Source organism: Hemitrygon akajei, chromosome 7, assembly GCF_048418815.1.
Source record: "Hemitrygon akajei chromosome 7, sHemAka1.3, whole genome shotgun sequence".
Taxonomy (NCBI): Eukaryota; Metazoa; Chordata; class Chondrichthyes; order Myliobatiformes; family Dasyatidae; genus Hemitrygon; species Hemitrygon akajei.
In genome coordinates this window covers 151,241,332-151,265,135 of record NC_133130.1, presented here as the reverse complement: position 1 = coordinate 151,265,135, position 23,804 = coordinate 151,241,332, and positions in this window count along the sequence as shown.

Here is a 23,804-nt window from a genome sequence, read left to right as displayed (position 1 = left end):
TTCAATTAGTGGAGAACAAACAGTCCCTGTTTCAGAATAAGAGATTGGTCATTTAACAGAGGCACAAGGAGGTTATTTTCTTTTCTCTCAGAGATTGGTGTATCATTAGAAATATTTCTGAAATCAAAGCAGACTCTTCGAATATATTTAGAGGGAAGTAGATTATTGAAAGATTACGTCACTGAGGTGGAAATGAGGCATTTAGGTTACAGTCAGATCATTCACGATATTGTTGAATGGTTGAGCAGGTTTGGGGACCTGAGTGTGGCCTTCTGCGGCTCCATATTCATTTATTTGTATATTCCAATGTAGGTCTGAGGGTTAAATGCTGGTAAATTCAGTTGCACTAGAAGTCATAGAATATTATGCAAAAGATTAGATGACTCCATGCTGGAATTAAGCTCAGGGTGAGCTTTAGAGGTAGTAAAAGGAGAAGATCTGAATAGATCCAGGTTTCTGTTGTATCATAGAAGACCCTGAAGAAGAAAATCTTAGGGGATACATCAGAGATCAAAAACTTGGCTGTAAGTCATTGAAGACTAGAGTGATCAGAGAAAGAATTTGTTCCTAGGTACTACTGAAGGAGGGCTGAGGGCAGAATTGGCAAATTGGAAGCCTGAGTATTAGGGATAGTAATTGGTGCTAAACAGCCACTCCTTTGCTTGCATCTTCGGAAACAGCTTTATTTCTATCTCTGATATCTCTTTTTTTTCCCTTTTTAGGGTGTGGGGGGTTCTTTTGAAGACCCTGACTTGGAGTTACACTCTGACTTCAGTTCTTTGCGAGAATGGGACCCGCTCTCAGGGCCTTACAACCAGCTGCTTTTTGATATCCCAAGGACATGGCCTGAAAGACGAGTGCGCCTTCAGGGACCTGGGAGTTTGTGGCTCTGGGGACGTGCTGATTCTAGGCCGGTGCCTCTGACTGAAGTGTTGCGGGTGAAGCTAGAACAGCGGGAGCAGTGGGTTATCTGTGGGGAGGTGGTGTGCCCGAAGAGCTGCGCCTTTTTGATGGTGACTCTCTGGGCGCAGAGCTTGGTAAAAAGGACGCAACAGACTTTTAACATTGTAAAGCAGCAGGTTGTCTCCCCTCTCACTGTAAAATGGGATCACCTATTTTTCCCTTATTAAGGAGAGAGAGAGCCTGTGGTATGCCAAATTATCAAGTGAACAAGCAATTTTTGAGGTACCACATTTGGTGGATGTTGTATACTTGGATTTTGAGAAGTCTGTTGACGAAGTGCCCACACATGTAACAAGAACCCATGGTATTACAGGAAAGATTCTAGCATGGATACAGCAGTGGCTGATTAGCAGGAGACGAAGCGGGGAAATACAGAGACTTTTTTTCTGGTTGGCTGCTGGTGACTAGTAGTTTTCCACAGAGGACATTCTTTTATGTTATATGTCAATGACTTGGATGACAGAATTGATGACCTTTAGCCCAAGTTTGCAGACAATATGAAGATAAGTGGAGGGGCAGGTAGTTTTGAGGAAATAGAGAGGCAACAGAAGGGCTTAGACAAATTAAGAGAATGAGCAAAGAAGTGGCAAATGGAATACAGTGTCCATAAGACCAAAGGAGCAGAAGTTGGCTATTCCGCCCATCAAGTCTGCTCCGCCATTTCATCATGAGCTGATCCAATCTCCCCTTTAGTCCCATTCTCCCACCTTCTCACCATAACCTTTGATGTCCTGACTACACAGATACCTATCAATCTCTGCCTTAAATACACCCAATGACTTGGCCTCCACTGCCGCTCATGGCAACAAATTCCATAGATTCACTACCCTCCGGCTAAAAATTTTTTTTCGCATCTCTGTTCTGAATGGGCACCCTGCAATCCTCAAGTAATGTCCTCTCATACTAGACTCCCCCACCATGGGAAACAACTTTGCCACACCCACTCTGTCCATGCCTTTCAACATTCAAAATGTTTCTATGAGGTCGCCCCTCATTCTTCTAAATTCCAAAGAGTACAGTCCAAGAGCGGTCAAACGTTCCTTATATGTTAACCCTCTCATTCCCAGAATCATTCTAGTGAATCTTCTTTGAACCCTCTCCAATGTCAGCACATCCTTTCTTAAATAAGGAGCCCAAAACTGCACACAGTATTCCAAGTGAGGTCTTACCAGTGCCTCATAGAGCCTCAACATCACATCCCTGCTCCTATACTCTATTCCTCTAGAAATGAATGCCAACATTGCATTCGCCTTCTTCACCACCGACTCAACCTGGAGGGTAATCTTAAGGGTATCCTGCACAAGGACTCCCAAGTCCAGTTGCATCTAAGAATTTTGAATTCTCCCCCCATTCAAATAATAGTCTGCCCATTTATTTCTTCTACCAAAGTGCATGACCGTACACTTTCCAACATTGTAATTCATTTGCCACTTCTTTGCCCATTCCCCCAATCTATCCAAGTCTCTCTGTAGACTCTCTGTTTTCTCAGCACTACCGGCCCCTCCACCTATCTTTGCATCATCAGTGTCAGGACTGGTATGGCCATGCACTTTGGCAGAAGAAATAAGAGTGCAGTCTATTGTCTGTTCAATGTCTGTAGTGAGATGCTGAAGATGTTCTATAGGTCAGTTGTGGAGAGCGCCCTCTTCTTTGTGGTGGCGTGTTGGGGAGGAAGCATTAAGAAGAGGGGCGCCTCACATCTTAATAAGCTGGTAAGGAAGGCGGGCTCTGTCGTGGGCAAAGTACTGGAGAGTTTAACATCGGTAGCTGAGCGAAGAGCACTGAGTAGGCTACGGTCAATTATGGAAAACTCTGAACATCCTCTACATAGCACCATCCAGAGACAGAGAAGCAGTTTCAGCGACAGGTTACTATCGATGCAACGCTCCTCAGACAGGATGAAGAGGTCAATACTCCCCAATGCCATTAGGCTTTACAATTCAACCGCCAGGACTTAAGAACTTTTTAAAAGCTATTATTAATGCTTTTTGAGATAGTGATTTAGATGCATATCATATTTTTTACTGAGTTAAGAATTGTATGTAATTAGTTTTGCTACAACAAGTGTATGGGACATTGGAAAAAAAGTTGAATTTCCCCATGGGGATGAATAAAGTATCTATCTATCTATCTATTTTCTTTATGGAGCGAAAATGCAAAAATCTGAGATAGAAAGTGCCTTGGGAGTCCTTGCGCAGGATTCCCTGAAGGTTAATTAGCAGGTTGAGTTGGTAGTGAGGAAGGGAAAATGCAATGTTAGCATTCATTTCAAGAGGACTAGAATATAAAAATAAGGATATAACGTTGAAGCTTTATAAAACACTGGTGAGGCCTCACTTGGAGCATTGTGTGCCGTTTTGGACCCTTCATCTAAGAAAAGATTTTATGACTTTGGAGAGGGTTCAAAGGAGCTTCACAAGAATGAGTCTTAGATTAAAAGGCTTGTCTTATGAAGAGTGTTTGATAGCACTGGTTCAGAAGAATGAGGGGTGACATTATTGAAACCCATCAAATGTTGAAAAGTCTCAAGAGTGGATGTGGAGAAGGTGCTTTCTATGGTGGAGGGAGGGGGAGGTCTAAGACCAGAGAATACAGCCTGACAATTGAGGGATGTACTTTTAGAACGGAGATGAGGAGGATTTTTTTTGTTAGTGAGTAGTGAATCTGTGGAATTTGTTGCCACAGGTGGCTGTGGAGGCCGGGTCACTGGGCAGATTTAAGGCAGAGGTTGATAAATTTTTGATTAGTCGAAGCATGAAGGGATACGGGGAGAAGGCAGGAGATTGGGGCTGAGAGGGAAAATGGATCAGCCATGATGAAATGGTGATGTGGACACAATGTGCCAAATGACCGAACTCTGCTCCTATATCTTATGGTCTTATAAAAGCAAGGATGCTGAGGCTTTGTAAGTCATCAGTGAGACTGCACTTGGAATATTGTTAGCAGTTTTGGATGTCTTATCTAAGAAAGGATGTGCTGGCATTTGAGAGTGTCCAAATTATGTTCCCGTGATTGATTCCAGAAAGTATGAGAGGCATTGGATGGCTCTGGCACTGCACTCACTAGAGTTCAGATGAACGAGAGGAGATCTTATTGAAACCTATTCAATATTGAAAGGCCTAGACAGAGTGGATGGGGAGAGAATGTTTCCTATACTGGGTGAGTCTAGGTCTACATGGCACAGCTTCCAAACAGAGGGGAGTCTATTTAGGACAGAGATGAGAAAGAATTTCTTTAGCCAGAGTGTGGTGAAACTGTGAAATTGATTGCCACAGACAGCTGTGGAAGCAAAGGCATTGAATATATTTACAGCAGAGGTTGATGGGTTCCTGTCTAATCGGGGCATGAAATGAAATGGGGAGAAGATAGTAGAATGGGGTTGAGATGGTTAATAAGTCAGCCATGATGGAATGGCGGGGTAGCTTTGATGGGCTGCATAGGCAAATTAAATTCTGCTCCTATTTCTCATGGACATATGGGCTTATCAGGACTGCAAAGGAAAAGGGCAGGCGTGTGTGCGTGCGTGTGTGTGTGTGTGCGCGCGCGCTGTATGAGGGGTATAAGCTGTCAGGTGAAAGGTGAGACCCCAGTGAGGGGGAAGATGAGTGGATCAACGAGGGGTGTTGAAGTAAGAAACTGGAGGGGATAGGTGGATGAGGTGAAGGTCTAAAGAAGAAGGAATATATTAGGAGAGGAAGTGGACCATGGAAAAAAGGGAATGAGGAGGGGAACCGGGGGAGGTGATAGATAGGTTACCTACAGAACTGAGGAGTAAAGCACCATTAATCTAGAGAGATGTACAGTCTTCCCAGATTAGAAATTCAGAAGAATAATATATTATGCAGCGACCTTGTTAAATTCAGAAGTAGCACAAACAAACAAAGCCCTGGTAAATTTCAAGACAGCAGGAATAATAACAAACTGTATCAGCTGAGTGTCATGGAAACATGGACACTGGGCCTCCGCTGAGTGAAAGCAAATATGGGGAACTGAGACCCTGGTGAGTTAAAAGAAGTGCGGGAACCAGTTGTCTGGTGCGCAGCAGGAAGCATTGAAACCAAAGCCTCAGGTATTTTAACTGAGGGTCAGAAGAGTCCAAGTAAATTTGAGTCATTTGCTGCAATTATGCTTTCAAACTGTTTAATTTCACAATGATATTATCTCTGTATTTAGCTGTGGACAGAAACTGACCTTCAATGGAGTTAGTCTATCTTCCACAAAGGCCGCCTTGCAGGTCAGTCCAACCAATTCTAATAGCTTCTTCTCTCCAGTTGCTTAACTGTCCTTACTTACTTTTAACATAAATTCTCCATGTAGCCTAAAGCTCTACATTCTAACTAGAGTTAAAAACCAGAACTCCTGAATTCTTTATTAGAGCATTGCTGACTATCGTGGCATAGCTGCCAATAAATGGCGAAATCTTCATGCCCATCCTCCATGGTTCTTTCATAAATTTAATGAACTCATTTGAGTCACCTCTCAGCTCTTGTCTAGACAGAGCAGCTTCATCATTTCCAATCTTTCAGGTTACAGAACATCTTCAACTTTAGTATCTTATGTGTAGCAGCCAATTCTAACAAACAAATGCCACTGCTGGCAACTTCCACAGATTGTTACCCTTGTATAACACACCCTCCAATCAATTCAATAATAATATTCCAAATGTTAAACATTGTATTTGATCCTTTATCAGCAACTAGAAATTCAAACAATCTAGAAGTGATGAAATGAAGACTACTTATATTAAACACACTTAAGTAGACTTAATCGAAGGTAAGTGGAGTTAAGCAACTTTAGATGTAATTAAATGAAGTTAAGCATAAATTAAGTAGTCAACAGAAAGATATGACATCCATCGATCCCCAGTACTAAACAAAAACTGTTGAGAACAACGCATGACTATGTGACTAATCTCTATGCTTTTACCATGCCCCCACCCACGTGGCTAACTACCATAATAAATGCACAATACAGTATACAATGTGGATAGAAAACAAATGCATAGCTCTTACATTCCAGCCCCTAATTATTATACTAGAATAATTACAACTACATACTACCAAAATACAGGAGACATGAATTCTTAACGTTCTAACCAGAAGAACACAGTCTGTGCAGATTGGTGATAACATATCCTCCTCGCTGACGATCAACACTGGCGCACCTCAGGGGTGAGTGCTTAGCCCACTGCTCCACTCTCTGTATACCCATGACTGTGTGGCTAGGCATAGCTCAAATACTATCTATAAACTTGCTGACGATACAACCATTGTTGGTAGAATCTCAGGTGATGATGAGAGAGCATACAGGTGTAAGATATGTCAACTAGTGGAATGGTGACACAGCAACAACCTGGCACTCAACATCAGTAAGATGAAAGAGCTGATTGTGAACTTCAGGAAGGATAAGACGAAGGAACACATACCAATTCTCAAAGTAGGATCAGAAGTGAGCGCAGCTTCAAGTTCCTTGGTGTCAAGATCTCTGAGGATTTAACCTGGTCCCAACATATTGATGTAGTTATAAAGAAGGCAAGAAAGTGGCTATACTTTATTAGGAGTATGAAGAAATTTGGCATGTCAGCAAAATACACTCAAAAACTTCTATAGTTGTACCATGGAGAGCATTCTGACAGGCTGCATCACTGTCTGGTATGGAGGGGCTACTGCACAAGACCGAAAGAAGCTGCAGAAGGTTGTAAAGCTCCATCTTGGACATTAGCCTACAAAGTACCCAGGATATCTTCAGGGAGCAATGTCTGAGAAAGACAGCATCCATTATTAAGGACCTCCAGTACCCAGAGCATGTATTTTTCTCACTGTTACCATCAGGTAGAAGATACAGAAGCCTATAGGTACACACTCAGTGATTCAGGAACAGCTTCTTCCCCTCTGCCATCCAATTCCTATATGGACATTGACACTTTAGACACTACCACACTTTTTTTAATATACAGTATTTCTGTTTTTGCACATTCTTTTATATCTATTCAATATTTGTAATTAATTTACTTGTTTATTTATTATTATGTTTTATTTTATTTTTTTTCTCTCTGCTAGATTATGTACTGCATCGAACTGCGGCTGCTAAGTTAACAAATTTCGCGTCACATGCTGGTGATAATAAATCTGATTCTGATTCACACAAATGTCCTCTTTCTAGCAAGCAGTCTATCCTGGATTGTGATCTCTTAACAAACTAGATTGTTCTTTTTGACTACATTCAGGGAAATCTGTTTTGAACTGTTGCTGCCAAAGCTCATCCAATTTCAAAACTGAAATCCTGTTAACTGTCAGCTCCAGCTGAACGTAGTCTCTTCTACCACCACAGTCTCCTTTCAGTGATCCATTAACTGTCACCCCTGCATTGCTTTGATTGCAGAAGGTCCATCTTTAACACTGCAATCACTTGCAGTGGCTACAATGCTTCAGGCACATTTGCTTCTATCAGCAAATTAATTTCTGGCAAATAAATATACTTCAGGTGAGACCATACCTAAAGATGCCTCTGACGAGGAGTGTTCCCTTTGTAGACAAACATACTTTCCTGCATTGTCTAGATATTAGGCGGTTCACAATAGTTTAAACTATCTAAGCCAGCCATTTCCAATCCTTAAATGATGTAGCTACTCAAAACCTTCTCTTGACCCATGGTCCGTAAGAGAATGTGTGTTCATTTTCCTGTCATGGTGAGATTGCTCATGAGGCTCACTGTGTAGAACACCATTGTAACTTCCTTAATCTAGGAAAGCATGAGAAATCACTGTCTTGTTATTCTTTGTAGACTTCACCTGAACTGGGATGATAGGATGTTTGCAATCATGATCACCAGCTCCCATAAGGCTATTAGATTCCAAGGTATTATTTGCTACAGTGTTTGAATCTTTCAGGGCTTGTTTCAAATCTGCAGCCTTTTCTTCAGAGTGAATATGAAGTGTACTGGGTTGCTTGCCACTGCCTACCTTGCATGAAAGGCACTTTCTGCAATCCTTGCTGATGTGTTGAGAACACAATCAAAGCAGACACTATTTTCTTCTGGGAAGGCAATCTTCTTATGATCCTTTTTCTCCAGCTGGCAGCACAAGTCCAAAGTATGTTCAGAACAGACAAACTCATTTGGCTGACAAGACCATTTCCCTTTCATTCGTTCTGGGCTGAGTTTTAGCTTCACTTTTCACAGTAGCCACAATAGTAGAAAAGATGCTTTTTTTTTTAGCTTTAGAACAAATTTGTAGCATAGTTTTATTCACATCTTTGCACACTGCAGATGGTGTTTTTATGCCGTATGTTGAAATCCTCAGTTGTATTGCGATAAACTCGGCAAGCTCGGTGAAAGTAGCCTCACAGTTGTGATTATCTACTAGCTCACAGGAAACACATCTCCATTTATCCCTAAGCATATAAGGCAACTTTTTTCCAACAATGGATATACTAATAGGCATGTCCTGCTCACGCAGTTACTGAACATCTCCCATTGCCCTCTCATCTTCAGATTTCATAGACTCCCAAAAAAGAGCATTTTGCATGTAGGCTAATGACATTTTCTGCTCACTAACAAAATGTTTGTGAAGTGAAGCTTTGGCCTTTAGCTGTCCTCGCTCCAAGTTGGCTTGCTGGCTACTTTTGAAATTTGCCTATTCAGTGAACTGTTCTGGAAAATTGAGACAGTCCCCATAGTCATCACTTTTGCCTTCAATGCTATTCTTGAAGGCTCTCATAAATGAATGGTATTATAATGGATTGCAAATATCTGTTTTAGGCAATCTAAAAATGTAATGCATTTGAGGAACAAAAGTATCCACATTGATATCTCTGTGCCATGTCAACATAGAACTCATACCGTAGAACTGTCCTGAAGGAGCACGTTTAGCACCCATAACACTTAAAGCCCTTAGCACTTTAACTTTGGCAATCCGTCTTGCAACTTTTTCCTGCAATTTAAGCTGCTCCTCCCTTAACCATAGCTGCTCCTCTTGCTCTTCAAGCTGATACTTGTATTTCAATAATTGTTGCTGTATGAATGAAGCAGTTAAATTAGCCTCTGTTTTAATGCATGTAGAGGAGGTAACAGGTGTACAGGCAACAAATAGAACCTCCTGCACTCAATGTTAAACACACTGTCTTCAGCATGTATGACATCCTGAAAATCATCAGTTTTATATGTAGTCAAAGCATGCTCTGTGGCTTTATAAATATTTTCATTTCCTCCAGCCATTTGACCTTCAACATCGTATGTTTGTTTCAACCATTGTTCTGCCTCTGCTGTGACTGTATTACTAAGCATATCAATATCTGGATAGCTTTTGGTTTGTTTATCTTGCTCTGAGATAGGCATTAAAGCCAACAGCAAGTTATGTTGCTTAGCAACATTTTCATGAATATTTTTTAAATCGCCCAAACGAGACTGCTCTCACAAAACATCTTGCTCTTCTTGTAAAAGACTTCTAATTAATGGCATTAAATCATTAATCTTCTGAACAATTTTATTGTAGTCCTTCTGAACATTGTCTTTTGTAGTCACCAAAGCTTTCCCAATAAGATTAATTTCTCTTTTCAGTCTTGACTTCAAGGTCACTGCTTCCAGCTTGACTCATGCTGTTTTCAAAGTGCACAAAGCAGGCAAAACACCAGCACTCACTTCAGATGTTGACAATCAAAATACTTCAGCATTCCAACAGAACCAAGAATCAAACTCTTAGGCAAACACCAAACTGTAGAGCTTAAAGTCAGCAACAACCATTCCAAACTGTGTTCCAAACCAAACAAACAGGGTAAATCAATATGCCTCTAATGTCACAGGCACCTCTGAATGCTGATTTTCATTTGGTATTACTATTGAAGTCTTTTGTTGACAGAATGTAGCAGCTATTCTAACAAACCAAAGTTGTTATTTGCAATTCCCACAGATTGATATTCTTGTATGTCCCACCCTCCAGTCACTCCAATTATGATGTTCCAAAAGTCAAGAACTATATTTGATCCTTTATCAGCAACTAGCAAAACAAACTATCTTGAAGTGATGAAATTTATGATACTAAAACTAGCGGTATTAAACATACTTCAACGGACTTATTCAAAGTTAAGTGATTTCAGATGTAATTAAAGAAAGTTAAATGTAAATTAAGTGTCAACAGTAAATATAACATCCATTGATCCCCAGCCTAAAACTGCCAAGAACAGAGCATGAATATGTAACTAAAACCTCCGTTTTTATCCCACCCTTATTCATATGACTAATTACCAGAATAAACAAAATAAAACACCCAACATGGAATAAAATACAGATAGAAAACAGATGCATGTTTCCTACGTTAAAGGTGAAGAGACTTTGCTAAAGCAATATTTACTTAAGAGGTTAATGGATTTTCTAAACTTTTCAAAGGACTGTAAGGCCTAAGAGTCACACAAAATGATTCTTTTAGTCATGGGACAGTTAGAATCATAACTGCTTATATCATAGGAGCATGTTGATATTAAGGGAGAGGAGGTGTTGGAGTTGTTAAAATACATTAGGACGGATAAGTCCCCGGAGCCTGATGGAATATTCCCCAGGCTGCTCCACGAGGCAAGGGAAGAGATTGCTGAACCTCTGGCTAAGGTCTTTATGTCCTCGTTGTCCACAGGAATGGTACCGGAGGATTGGAGGGAGGTGAATGTTGTCCCCTTGTTCAAAAAAGGTAGTAGGGATAGTCCAGGTAATTATAGACCAGTGAGACTTAAGTCTGTGGTGGGAAAGCTGTTGGAAAATATTCTTACAAATAGGATCTATAGACATTTAGAGAATCATGGTCTGATCAGGAACAGTCAGCATGGCTTTGTGAAGGGCAGATCATACCTAAAAAGCCTGATAGTGTTCTTTGAGGAGGTGACCAGGTGTATAGATGAGGGTAGTGCAGTGGATGTGACCTACATGGATTTTACTAAGGCATTTGACAAGGTTCCACACAGTAGGCTTATTCAGAAAGTCAGAAGGCATGGGATCCAGGGAAGTTTGGCCAGGTGGATTCAGAATTGGCTTGCCTGCAGAAGGCAGAGGGTCATGGTGGAGGGTATACATTCAGATTGGAGGGTTGTGACTAGTGGTGTCCCACAAGGATCTGTTCTGGGATCTCTACTTTTTGTGATTTTTATTAACGACCTGGATGTGGGGGTAGAAGGGTGGGTTGGCAAGTTTGCAGACGACACAAAGGTTGGTGGTGTTGTAGCTAGTGTAGAGGATTGTCAAAGATTGCAGAGAGACATTGATAGGATGCAGAAGTGGGCTGAGAAGTGGCAGATGGAGTTCAACCTGGAGAAGTGTGAGGTGGTACACTTTGGAAGGACAAACTCCAAGGCAGAGTATAAAATAAATGACAGGATACTTGGTAGTGTGGAGGAGCAGAGGCATCTGGGGGTACATGTCCACAGATCCCTGAAAGTTGCCTCACAGGTAGATAGGGTAGTTAAGAAAGCTTATGGGGTGTTAGCTTTCATAAGTCAAGGGATAGAGTTTAAGAGACGCGATGTAATGATGCAGTTCTATAAAACTCTAGTTAGGCCACACTTGGAGTACTGTGTCCAGTTCTGGTCCCCTCAATATAGGAAGGATGTGGAAGCATTGGAAAGGGTACAGAGGAGATTTACCAGGATGCTGCCTGGTTTAGAGAGTATGGATTATGATCAGAGATTAAGGGAGCTAGGGCTTTACTCTTTAGAGAGAAGGAGGATGAGAGGAGACATGATAGAGGCGTACAAGATATTAAGAGGAATAGACAGAGTGGACAGCTGGCACCTCTTCCCCAGGGCACCACTGCTCAGTACAAGAGGACATGGCTTTAAGGTAAGTGGAGGGAAGTTCAAGGGGGATATTAGAGGAAGGTTTTTGACTCAGAGAGTGGTTGGTGCGTGAAATGCACTGCCTGAGTCAGTAGTGGAGGCAGATACACTAGTAAAGTTTAAGAGACTACCAGACAGGTATATAGAGGAATTTAAGGTGGGGGGTTATATGGGAGGCAGGGTTTGAGGGTCAGCACAACATTGTGGGCCAAAGGGCCTGTAATGTGCTGCACTATTCTATGTTCTATAATTGCCTGTTAGTACCATAAACATGATGCATCTCCACAAAGCGCTGAGGTAGAGAATTCCAGAGAATCATCACCTTCTGTGACTCAGCTTTGAGTGATTTCTCTCTAAACCTGTAACCAAATCCCTTCATTGGAATTTCTTCCACTCTTCAAAACATCTTGCCATCTCCCTGTTGTGTCCTTCAGGATCTTTCATGTTTTTTTATATATAGGATTGCCTATTCTTTTGAGCTCCGAAGAAAATAGATCAAACTTCTTGTGACAGTACTGTGATGGTATGGGTTCACTGTCTCCAAAGACTTAAACTCAAAAGGAGATTTAAGCCCTATCGGGTATAACTATCTACAGGTAGCCTCTGTCATGTTACGCATTAACAAATAACAGAACCCAGGTGTGGAGGAATGACAGACTCCCATGTAGAGACAGGGACAAGAGTTTATTCATAGGAATTCCATTATAGGGAGGTTTTACTTCATGAACCTACTCTTCAAAAACCGGCCTACGTTGCTGTCTAATCCCTGTGGTGAGGTCTACATTTCAATGTCCAGTGCTTGACTGGCGTGTACCCCTCCCAACCAAGGAGGAGGTACTACATACCCGATTTATGCCGCTTCTAGCAAGTTACGCTCATAAAAAAAACAATCTAAGTTTGTCCAACCTCTCCCTGGAGCTAATTCACTCCAACCAGGCAACTTTCTCCTGCACCTCTCCACATTTTCCCTACCATTCATGTAACATGATGACCAGAACTAGTTCATTGTAACTCGTAACTAGAACGTAAGGACCAGAAATAGTTCATTGTAACATCAATCCTTCATCACAGGAATCGACCTGGAGAATGTTTCTGAAAGGCCTGCAGTATAAATGAAAACCTCTTTGAATAAGGAGATCAGAATTATTTACAATACTTTAGGTATAATATCAACATTGTCCTCTACGAGCATGACGAATGTTCTTTATTTTTTCATTCCACTTCTCTTACAAAAAAGCCTCATATTTACATATGTTTATTTTGGTTGTGTTTTCTTCCCATAAAATATCCCTGGTATTTTAAGTATTACTTCAACAATAGTCATGTTATTTGTGAGTCCCAACAAAGGGTCTAGGCCCAAAACATTGACCGTGAGTCCTGCCGAAGGGTCTAGGCCCGAACCATCAACTACACTTTTCCGTAGATGCTGCTGGCCTGCTGAGATCCTTGAGAATTTTGTGTGTGTTGCTTGAATTTCCACCATCTGCAGATTTTCTCTTGTTCGTCATATTATTGTTCTCTTAATGTTTCACTTACAGTGTTAGCAGGGCAAATGTTCACAGAACCTTACTGAAAACACAACTTCCTCCAGGCAGAGAATACCGATCTCTATCTGGTGTTCATTGCCCCTGAAAGTAAAAGCCAAATATTTGTAATTCAGTAAATATTTGGGTACATTCTGTGTTGCCAGTGGTCACTCCTAAAGAAATAATTGTGGCGACCCACTTTCTGCGCAGGTGAACCGGCTCACAAATAGCCAATGTGCAGGGGGAGACTTCGGTAATGCAACTCCGACGTCATTTCCGCCCGGAGAGGTCAGGCGCTAGGGATTAAATGCCAGCGCCGCGAAGTTTGAATAAACTAGTCTCGAAACGACTTATCGACTGCATGTCGTCTCTAGCTCTGTATGTAGTACATCGCTACATTGGTGACCCCAACGGTCCAAACGGGATTTGGACCAAAGCTCTTCATCTGTTCACGCAGTTTCGCTAAAACTGCCAACTTTCTGGACGTTGCGAACACGCGTGTGGTTTAGCCAAGCAGAAGCCCAGTTCCAGATTCAGCAGATATCCTCTGATTCCACGCGTTACTACCACGTGGTGAGCGCCCTTGACCAGGAGACGGTCACCTAGGTTGCGGATTTCATACAGTCACCCCCGGAAGAAGGCAAATATGAAGCATTCAAAGCGCTGCTCATTGGGACCTTTGGCCTCTCACGGTGTGAGCGAGGTGCCCGCCTGCTTCACCTGGATGGTTTGGGAGACAGACTGCCGTCAGCATTGATGAACGAGATGCTGTCCCTGGCTGACGGACACAAGCCCTGCCTCATGTTCGAGCAAGCTTTCCTACAGCAACTGCCCGAGGACATACATCTGCTGCTGGCCGATGCAGATTTCAGCAACCCCCAGAAGGTGGCGGCCCGGGCAGACGTGCTGTGGAAAGCCAAGAGGGAGAGCGTGGCGTCTGTCGGTCAGATTACCAGGCCACGCACCCAACAGCGGACGAGACCAGGCCCGGCAGGGGGAGCACACACAACACAGAGGCAGGAGTGACGAGGACAGTGAACAGTGGTGTTTCTACCACCAGCGGTGGGGCTCAGAAGCCTGCTGTTGTCGCCCGCCCTGCAAGGGCCAGGGCCAGCAGCCGCTAATGACTACGGCAGCTGGCCACCAGGACAGCCTCTTGTACGTCTGGGACAAACAGTCGGAACGTTGCTTCTTGGTCGACACCGGAGCAGAAATCAGAGCCTTGCCCCCGACGGGGTACGACACCCGCAACAGGAAGCCAGGACCCACCCTGAGGGCTGCAAACGGCAGCACGATACAGACCTATGGCACCTGCACAGTGCAGCTGCAGTTCGGCGCCAGCTGGTTCACATGGGACTTCACACTGGCCGCGGTGGCCCAACAACTCCTGGGGGCGGACTTCTTGCGAGTTCACAGCCTGTTGGTCGACTTGCAAGAGAAAAGACTAGTACATGTCAAGTCTTTCCAGATGTTCTCCCTGGGTGAAGCCAAGTTGCCGGCCCCACACCTGGACTCCATCACGCTGTCGGACAACAAATTCACCAGAATCCTGATGGACTTTCCGTCGATTCTGGCACCTCAGTTCACGGCAGCCATGCCCAGACATGGGGTACAGCACCACATTCCGACCCAGGGACCACCCCTCCACGCCCGCGCACGAAGTCTCCTCCCTGAAAAGCTCCGCCTGGCGAAGGCGGAGTTCAAGAGGATGGAGGAATTGGGGATTGTACAGAGGTCCAACAGCCCATGGGCCTCCCCCCTGCACATGGTGCCCAAAGCAGCCCGGGGTTGGAGACCATGCGGCGACTACCGCTGACTGAACGAGGCTACCACTCCAGACCGCTACCCTGTGCCGCACATACAGGACTTTGCAGCAAACCTGCACGGGGCAAGAATCTTTTCCAAAGTAGACCTCGTCCAGGGATACCATCAAATCCCGGTGCACCCTGAAGACATCCCCAAAACAGCACTTATCACCCCATTTGGCCTGTTTGAGTTCCTCCGAATGCCGTTCAGCCTGAAGAATGCCGCACAGATGTTCCAGCAGCCAATGGATGTGGTGGGACACGACCTGGTCTTTGCGTTCACCTATTTGGACGACATTCTTATAGCCAGCAGTTGTCATCAGGAGCATCTGTCCCACCTCCGTCAGCTCTACTCCCGCCTGAGTGATTTCGGGCTCACAATCAACCCGGCCAAATGCCAGTTTGGTCTCGATACCATTGACTTCCTGGGCCACAGGATTACCAAAGACGGGGCAACACCTCTGCCTGCCAAGATAGACGCGATCCGCCATTTTGCCTGGCCCAACACGGTCAAAGGCCTGCAGGAGTTCGTTGGTATGGTGAACTTCTACCACTGTTTCCTCCCCTCAGCAGCCCGTATCATGCACCCTTTGTACACCCTGATATCGGGTAAAGGCAAGGACATTACTTGGGACGAGGAGGCCGCGGCCGCTTTCGTTAAAGCCAAGGAAGCCTTGGCAGATACCGCGATGCTGGTACACCCCAGAATGGACGTTCCGACCGCCCTCACGGTGGATGCATCCGACACAGCAGTTGGTGGGGTGCTGGAGCAGCTTATCGAGTGGCGCTGGCAACCCCTGGCGTACTTCAGCAAGCACCTACGACCTCCCGAACTCAAGTACAGTGCTTTCGACCGGGAGCTGTTGGCACTGTATCTGGCAATCCGGCATTTCAGGTACTTCTTAGAAGGCAGGCCGTTCACCGCATTCATGGACCACAAACCATTGACCTTCGCGTTCACGAACGTGTCTGATCCCTGGTCGGCTGGCCAGCAGCGACATCTGTCCTACATCTTCGAGTACCGACGGACATCCAGCATGTCTCGGGAAAGGACAACGTCGTGGCGGATGCATTCTCCAGACCAGCTGTCCAGGCCCTGTCCCTGGGGGTGGACTATGCAGCACTGGCGGAGGCACAGCAGGCAGAATACGAGATGCCCAGCTACATGACCGCAGTCTCGGGTTTGCAGCTGCAGGACTTTCTCGTAGGCCCAGGTGAGAGGACCCTCCTGTGTGACGTGGCTACCGGCCAACCTCGCCCCATCGTCCTGGCAGCCTGGAGGCGGCGAGTTTTCGACTCCATACACGGTTTGGCACACCCAACTATCAGGACAACCGTCCGGCTGGTCTCCAGCAAGTTTGCATGGCACGGACTTCACAAGCAGGTCAGTGAATGGGCCAGAACGTGCGCACAGTGCCAAACAGCCAAGGTGCAGCGGCACACTAAAGCCCCGCCGCAGCAGTTCGAACCCACCCACCGGAGGTTCGACCACATTCATGTGGATATCGTGGGCCCCCTACCAGTGTCCCAAGGAACGCGGTACCTCCTATCTATGGTAGACCGGTTCACGAGGTGGCCAGAGGCGGTCCCGCTCACTGACACATCTGCCGATTCCTGCGCCCGAGCACTGATTGCAACCTGGGTAACACGCTTCGGGGTACCGGCCCACATTACCTCCGACAGAGGCGCCCAGTTGACCTCCAGCCTGTGGTCGGCTGTGGCCAGCCTGTTGGGAACGCAGCTACACCACACTACTGCCTACCACCCACAGTCGAGCGGACTAGTGGAACGCTTCCACCGTCACTTGAAGTCGGCTCTCATGGCCCGCCTGAGAGGACCTAACTGGGTGGACGAGCTTCCTTGGGTCCTGCTTGGAATTTGTACAGCGCCCAAAGAGGATCTGCACGCCTTGTCGGCCGAGTTGGTGTACAGCGCACCCCTGGCCGTCCCAGGAGAGTTCATACCAGCCCCAAGGGGGCAAGAGGAAGAACCCACAGCAGTCCTGGACAGACTACGTGAAAGGCTCGGCAACCTGGCCCCTGTGCCAACTTCACAGCACAGACGGACCCCGACCCATGTACCCAAAGACCTGCAGAACTGTAAGTTTGTGTTTGTACGAAGGGGTGGACACCGGGCACCACTACAGCGGCCGTATGAGGGGCCGTTCAAGGTGATCAACAACAACGGGTCCACGTACATTCTGGACATTGGGGGGAAAGAGGAGGTTTTCACGGTGGACCGACTCAAACCAGCCCATGTGGACTTGGCGTAGCCGGTCGAGGTCAGGCACTGAGGCGCAGAGGCAGACCTCCCAAACAGAAGCTGATCCAGACTGTGGACATTGGGGGGGTGTATCGCCGGTTCTGGGGGGGCGTTATGTGGCGACTCACTTTCTGCGCAGGCGAACCGGCTCACAAATAGCCAGTGCACGGGGAGAGACTTCAGTAATGCACCTCTGATGTCATTTCCGCCCGGAGAGGTTGGGTGCTAGGGATTAAATGCCAGCACCGCGAAGTTTGAATAAACTAGTCTCGAAACGACTTACCGACTGCGTGTTGTCTCTAGCTCTGTATGTAGTACATCGCTATATAATTTTATTTTCTATGCAATCAGCCTTCAGTATATATTTATACAAGGCACTTAGATGTAGAATAAAACTGCATGAAAGATCAGGGTCAAATTTAACCTTACACCAATCTCTCTTGCAGCGAGATGACTTTCCTATTGCCCATTTAAGCTATCTTCGTTTCTTCTGAGGGTCATTACCAATTAAGAACTAGATTATTAATTGTCCTATAATGCATTTTGAGACTTAAGTTGAAAATAATGAAGTTCTCTTATCGGCAGTATTGAGAGAAAACGGAGTCCCTGTCGTCCAGTGTGATTTAGTTACAGAAACTCATGGCAAAACGCAACACTCGCTCTGGTGCACGATATGAATAGTAATGATAAGGCATTGAACAAAAGTATGCAACATTGTACTGTAAAAAATCCTAAATCCTGTTTTTAACTAGATGGAGTGGTTAAATCTAAAGTTTAAGTACTTTAACATCTTTCTTTTTGGTTAAAGAAAAGCAAAAAAAAGGAATTTTAAAAGTTTGCAAACTGTTTTTCAATGTCAACCCATAAATATTTTTGTGGCCAAAAATTCATTAATCCGAAGATATCAAAGTAAGACTGATTTTCACTTAAATAAATGAATAGAAACTCCAAATCTGAGGCAGATTTACAAACACAAATGCAATTAGAGTTAGGGCAGAAAGAATAACTCATTTCTGCAATTCCCTCACAGTAATGGATAAATATCACTCAGGTGTACTGTAAGACAGGCCACTTATTCTGTCGCTAAGCCAGACTGACACAAATCCTTTGGTTCACTGTTTGATGACACCAACAAACACCAAACCAATTTGCTGAAGACATTTTTAAGCAACATCCAAGTTGACTGTTTCTGAGCATGTTTACCAGTCAGTCAAGGTGATGACTGTCATTCCAAAACAATCTGCACCCAGAAGAACTAGCAACACTGTAGCACAGCAAGTAAAAGCACTGCCTCACAACACCAGAGACACAGATTCAATTCTGACCTTTGGATTGTTATTGCAGTATTTGCTCTCTCTTCCCCAGGTGCTCTGATTTTATCCCACATCTCAAAGATATACAGGCTGGTAGCTTAATATGCGACTCGCTGAGGGGTACAATTGAGGACAATCGATAATGATGTGGAGAGAATAAAAAGTGGGATCACTGCACAATTAGTACAAAGGGGTCAGCTAGGAATTAGTGGGCTGAAGGGTTTGTTTCCATATTGTATCCCTCTATGACTTTAAGATTCAATAACTAAAACATTTTGTTAACTGAGCTATTTCATAAACAGTTGAAAGCATAGAACTCTGATCCATGTGTCTTGTTTCTTTGGGGAATTGCAAAATTCCAACATAACAATGAAGCTACTCTGAATTAAAATCACTATGATGGACAGAATTGAGGACAACAGCTGGGATTTTGCAGTAAAAAAGTTGAAGCCACTTCAACACCCTCACTGCCAACCAACTAAACTGAAATTACTGATAACTTAAAAAACTGAATGTCTGTCTTACAGCTAATGATGTTTCTTGAGGCAAATTTAGTTAGTAAAGAGATCCTACATGTTATGTCAGTCAAAGTTCTTACATCAACCAAAAGGAACAGGGAGTTATTTATATTGCTGAACAAAATAGCACATCTTAAACAGGAGAAGCTCAATCAAGCAAAGAAGAAAAATAATGAATTAATTGTCTAGTTAAATTTAAACATTTTCACCCATTTCATTTATGATCTCTTAATTTTCATGGTGCTGGCATTGGTGCATTGTCAGCTCTCTCACTGTGTAAGTTGTCTGTTACCTGTGCTTCCATGGTACAGAGCAAGGGAGACACTGTGTGTGGTGCTGCCTTATTCCTTTCCACAAGTTAGGAGGCCTTTCGGCCTATCAATATATTAGCTCCCAGAGCAATACTGTACTTCCTAGCAACACTTTCTCTCTGACATGCCCATCAACCTAATGCTGAGTTTTCTACCATACTATCTACCCTTGGAGTAATCTACACTGTCGATCACTCTATCAATCAGCACGTCCTTTGGGATGTGGGTGTAATCTTGTGGACTGGACAGAAACCCAGAGATCACAGGGAGAAGTTGACACAGACAGCACCAAAGGACAGTTTTGAAACCAAGTTAGAGCTGTGAGGTAATAACTATATTTGCTGCACCAAGATAAGCTGACATGTAAATCTGCACTCTTGCCTTTTGAGATGATATGATAAATGCAGTTCACAGAAAACGGAGTCCAATATTGATAGTTCTTTCACCATTCTCACCACTATGTTAATGAGCCACTTACGAGGAGGTTGTGGGAGTCGTGAGCAAACTGACTGCTGCGTTGGTCTGTAAAACATCAAATCCCCATAATACGCCATCTAAAGATAGCAAGGGCTTTCGAAGTTCAGCTCTTTCTCTTGTTGAATCCATTTCTCACTTCCATGAAATAACTGCTCGAATTATCCATGGCTGATCATGATATAATTCTACCAATCATGGTTTAGTGTTGTTTTCGAACAGAAAGTGACAGTAAGGTGTTGTAACTTGTCAGCCACCTTTGGTTGCCTCTGAGATAACGACTGTAGTTTAAACACTAGTCTAAAAGCTTGCATAAATACAATAGCAGGTTAAGGAACTGGTTCATCATTGGAGGTGCTTTTTATATATATAGTGGTAAACTGAGTCACTGTGCGCTTCTCAGTGGGAAATGGGAGATCCACAGTACCATAGCAAAACGTGTGAGCTTCACTGAAATCCTGGCTAACATTCATCTGTCAACTGGTTTTGTAACTAGATGATGTGGTTGTTTGACCCACAGCTCTCTGTGAGAGCCTACTTTGTGTCACCTGGTCTCCATAATAGCTTACTTTATAACAATGACCACATCTACACAAAGCATCCACGCACTGGACGAAAAGAGCTTTGAGCAAAAGGCATTTTGAGACATCCTCAGATAATAAAAAGCACCGTATAAATATTCTTCCTTCTTTAAAGGGCTGTAGGCAGACAAAGGGAATCACGGGGTGTGTGGGTTTTGCAGAGGAAGGAGGAGAGAGTGGCAATAAAAATAAGAGTAGATGTCTATGGTTGGAGGAGTGGAGATATGTCTCTACCAAAGGAGGCACAAGGCACTCCTTCCCTAGCCTCAGGTCACCTTTGGGCAAGGTGTAGAACCTGCTTATCTGCCATCCAATTATGGTCACATGAAGCTATGGATGCAGGTGTAGGATCGTTGCATCTGGTGCATTTCACAAGTCATGGTTATGCAACCACTGACACCAAGCAGACAATCTCTGGTGATTATTGATAATGGCTGGGGCAAGCCATTTTGTAAAGACACTGCCCAGAAGAAGGCAATGGCAAACCACTTCTGTAGAAAAATTTGCCAAGAATAATCATGGTGGTGGAAAGACCATGATTGCTTATGTCATTCAACACAGCACATAATGATGATGATAAGGGGTCTAATTCTGAAAGTAGGATGTTTATTCCACTTAACATCCACCCCAAATGACCAGCTTAATGTTGCTCTTGCTCATGCAGAGTCACAGCTCTTGAGTGAAGGTATAAAAGCTCTAACTTGCCCTGAAATATCAGCAGCTGCAATGTAGGATTCCGAGGAAATCCATGGCAGAAGTAATTTAAAATGATTCGCTGCTGGTAGCTGCTTCAGGTGTGTCTGTAAGGCTAAATCAATTCAGGTTCAAGAAACCAACCAGTAATATTATAAGCCAAAATGCCAAAATAATTAATTCAAGCATATTTGCTTTAAATGAATGGTGCAGTAGTGGTAGTGTACTGTAACCTTCCTCTAATGTTTGGTTCTTATGATTTCAGAGGACTTCGATTTTCAAAGTGGAGTGTTATGTGCTAACCCTTCATGATGTGAGATGATAAACTTTAAACGTTATAAAATCATGAAGGTCATAGATAAGGCAAATAACTACAGTATTTTTTCTCAGGGGTAGGGGAATCTAAAACTGGAGGGCAGAGGTCTAAAGTGGGAGGGGAAAAATTTGAAAGGGACTTAAGGGCCAGCTTGTTCCACAAAGAAGTTGGTGTGGATTTACAATGAGCTGCTAGAGGAAGTGCAAGAGATGGGTACAATTATGATAGTAAAAGGGCATTTGGACATCTACATGCACAGAAAGGTCTTAGAGAGATGAGTCAACTGCAGCCATCAGGAGTAGCTCAGTTAGGTAACTTGATAGGCACAGATGAGTTCAGCCAAAGGCCTTTTTCCAGCATAGCCCAACACATCCATGCTGTACATTTCCATAACTCTGACTGGAGAAGCATATACAAAGATCATGAAAGTTCTTAATAATTGTTAGTTTTCAATTAGAATGGAATGAGGTTATTTTATTTTGGTTAGTCTTGCTTTCGACAAGAAGGGCCAAGGTACAGTGCCACTGTGGTACAGCTTGAGAGTCATTGCCTCTCAGCTCAAGCAACCTGGCTTCATTCCACATCTCCAGTGGTGTCCCTGTTGGTATGCATGTTCTCTCTGTGACCATGTGGGTCTACCTTGAATTCTTGTTTCCTCTGACTTTCCGAAAACATGTAGTTTGCCTGGTTTATTGTTTCAAGTGTATAGATGAGTGGTGGAGAAAAGACAGTTGATGGAAATGTGGGAAGAATAACATGAGTTAGATAGAATTAGTGTAAAAAATAGGGATTTCCTTGTAGTCACAGACTCATTGGGTCAAAGGCCTGAATCCCTGTTGTGTCTCTAGGGCTCTATGTCGACCTTGTTAACACGTTCCTCTCTACACTGCAAAACATGGACAAATCCTTAAGGGGAGCTCTCAGGTTCAAGTACTTAGACAAAAAAAAACACTAATACTAATACTAATACACACCCCAGCCAAAACAAGTGCAACATCTCAGTTCAAAAATAGATTTGGCCACGGCACATGGGCAAAATTACATTCAGCTTCAAGGAATTGTCCTAGGTGCATTCTGAGCAATTGGACAGCCTAACATAAGAACATGTGATAAACTCCAAATCATATAGAATGACATTTATGTAAGGGAAACAAGTGCCTCCAATAGTCACTTGAACTGGGCAACAGGGAAATAATTGGCATTTAAATACACCTCTTAAGTAACTTTGGAATAAAATGGACTCTTGACAATCCCACAAAACAAAAGTACTTTACGTCTTCTTAACTCTGTCACAATGTGCACTGACAATATCGGAACCCAAGTGAAGAGGGAAAACAGACACTGATGTAAAGATGGCAATGAGAGCTTATTCATAATAATTCCAAAAGACTTGGTTGAGCAACACCACAAGAAGTAACATTCACAAAATCAGGACCCTACGATTAGTGCTAATCGGGCATCTGCACAAATAATACAAGTAACATGGCATGCCTGAGCCTATCATAACAAGCTTAACAAGCATACACAGAAGGCACCAGGAGAATGCATTGCAAAGAGCAGGTCACTCAAGAAAAGCATAGGGAACACTAAATGATTAATGACTGACTGTCATTAAACAACAATTAACCAATTCAGCTGCTGTAAAAACCTTGAAGCCCAATGTTCTCCAGTGCTGTGCACAGACCCACAAAACTCATTACAGCACCTCCCCTTCCTTTTTCCAGCACACAATGGCCCTGAAAACTTGAGATCCAGTGCCGAGTCGAAACTTGGGAAACCTGCTAGATTGAGAGACTTGGAAATTCCGAGAGACTGAGGGACTTGGGAACCCCAAAAGACTGAAAGACCATGGAACCTCAGCCAAGACCAGAGAATTGTGAGGGGAACTTAAGCGGAAGGTTGGGAGTCCTCGAGACAGGGAGAACATTGAAAATTCCTAGGAAACGTTGAAAAGTCCTTGAGAACTTTGAATGCGTAGGCTGGGTGCTTAGACCCCAAAAAAGCCTGGAAAATTGAAACCTTGAAAACATGAAACTCAAAACGTAGGGAAAGATCCTGGAAGGATCTTGTTCACAGCATTTTACTCTTCACTGTTTTTCCTGAGGCAATTAGGATACAAAAGGCTCTTCTCTCAATTTTACAGATGGAATGCCCTAGTTAAGATTTTTTACTGCTATGTTGTGGGTATTTCATTTTAGCAGTTCTGTGAGAGCAGTCTGTACAGCTTG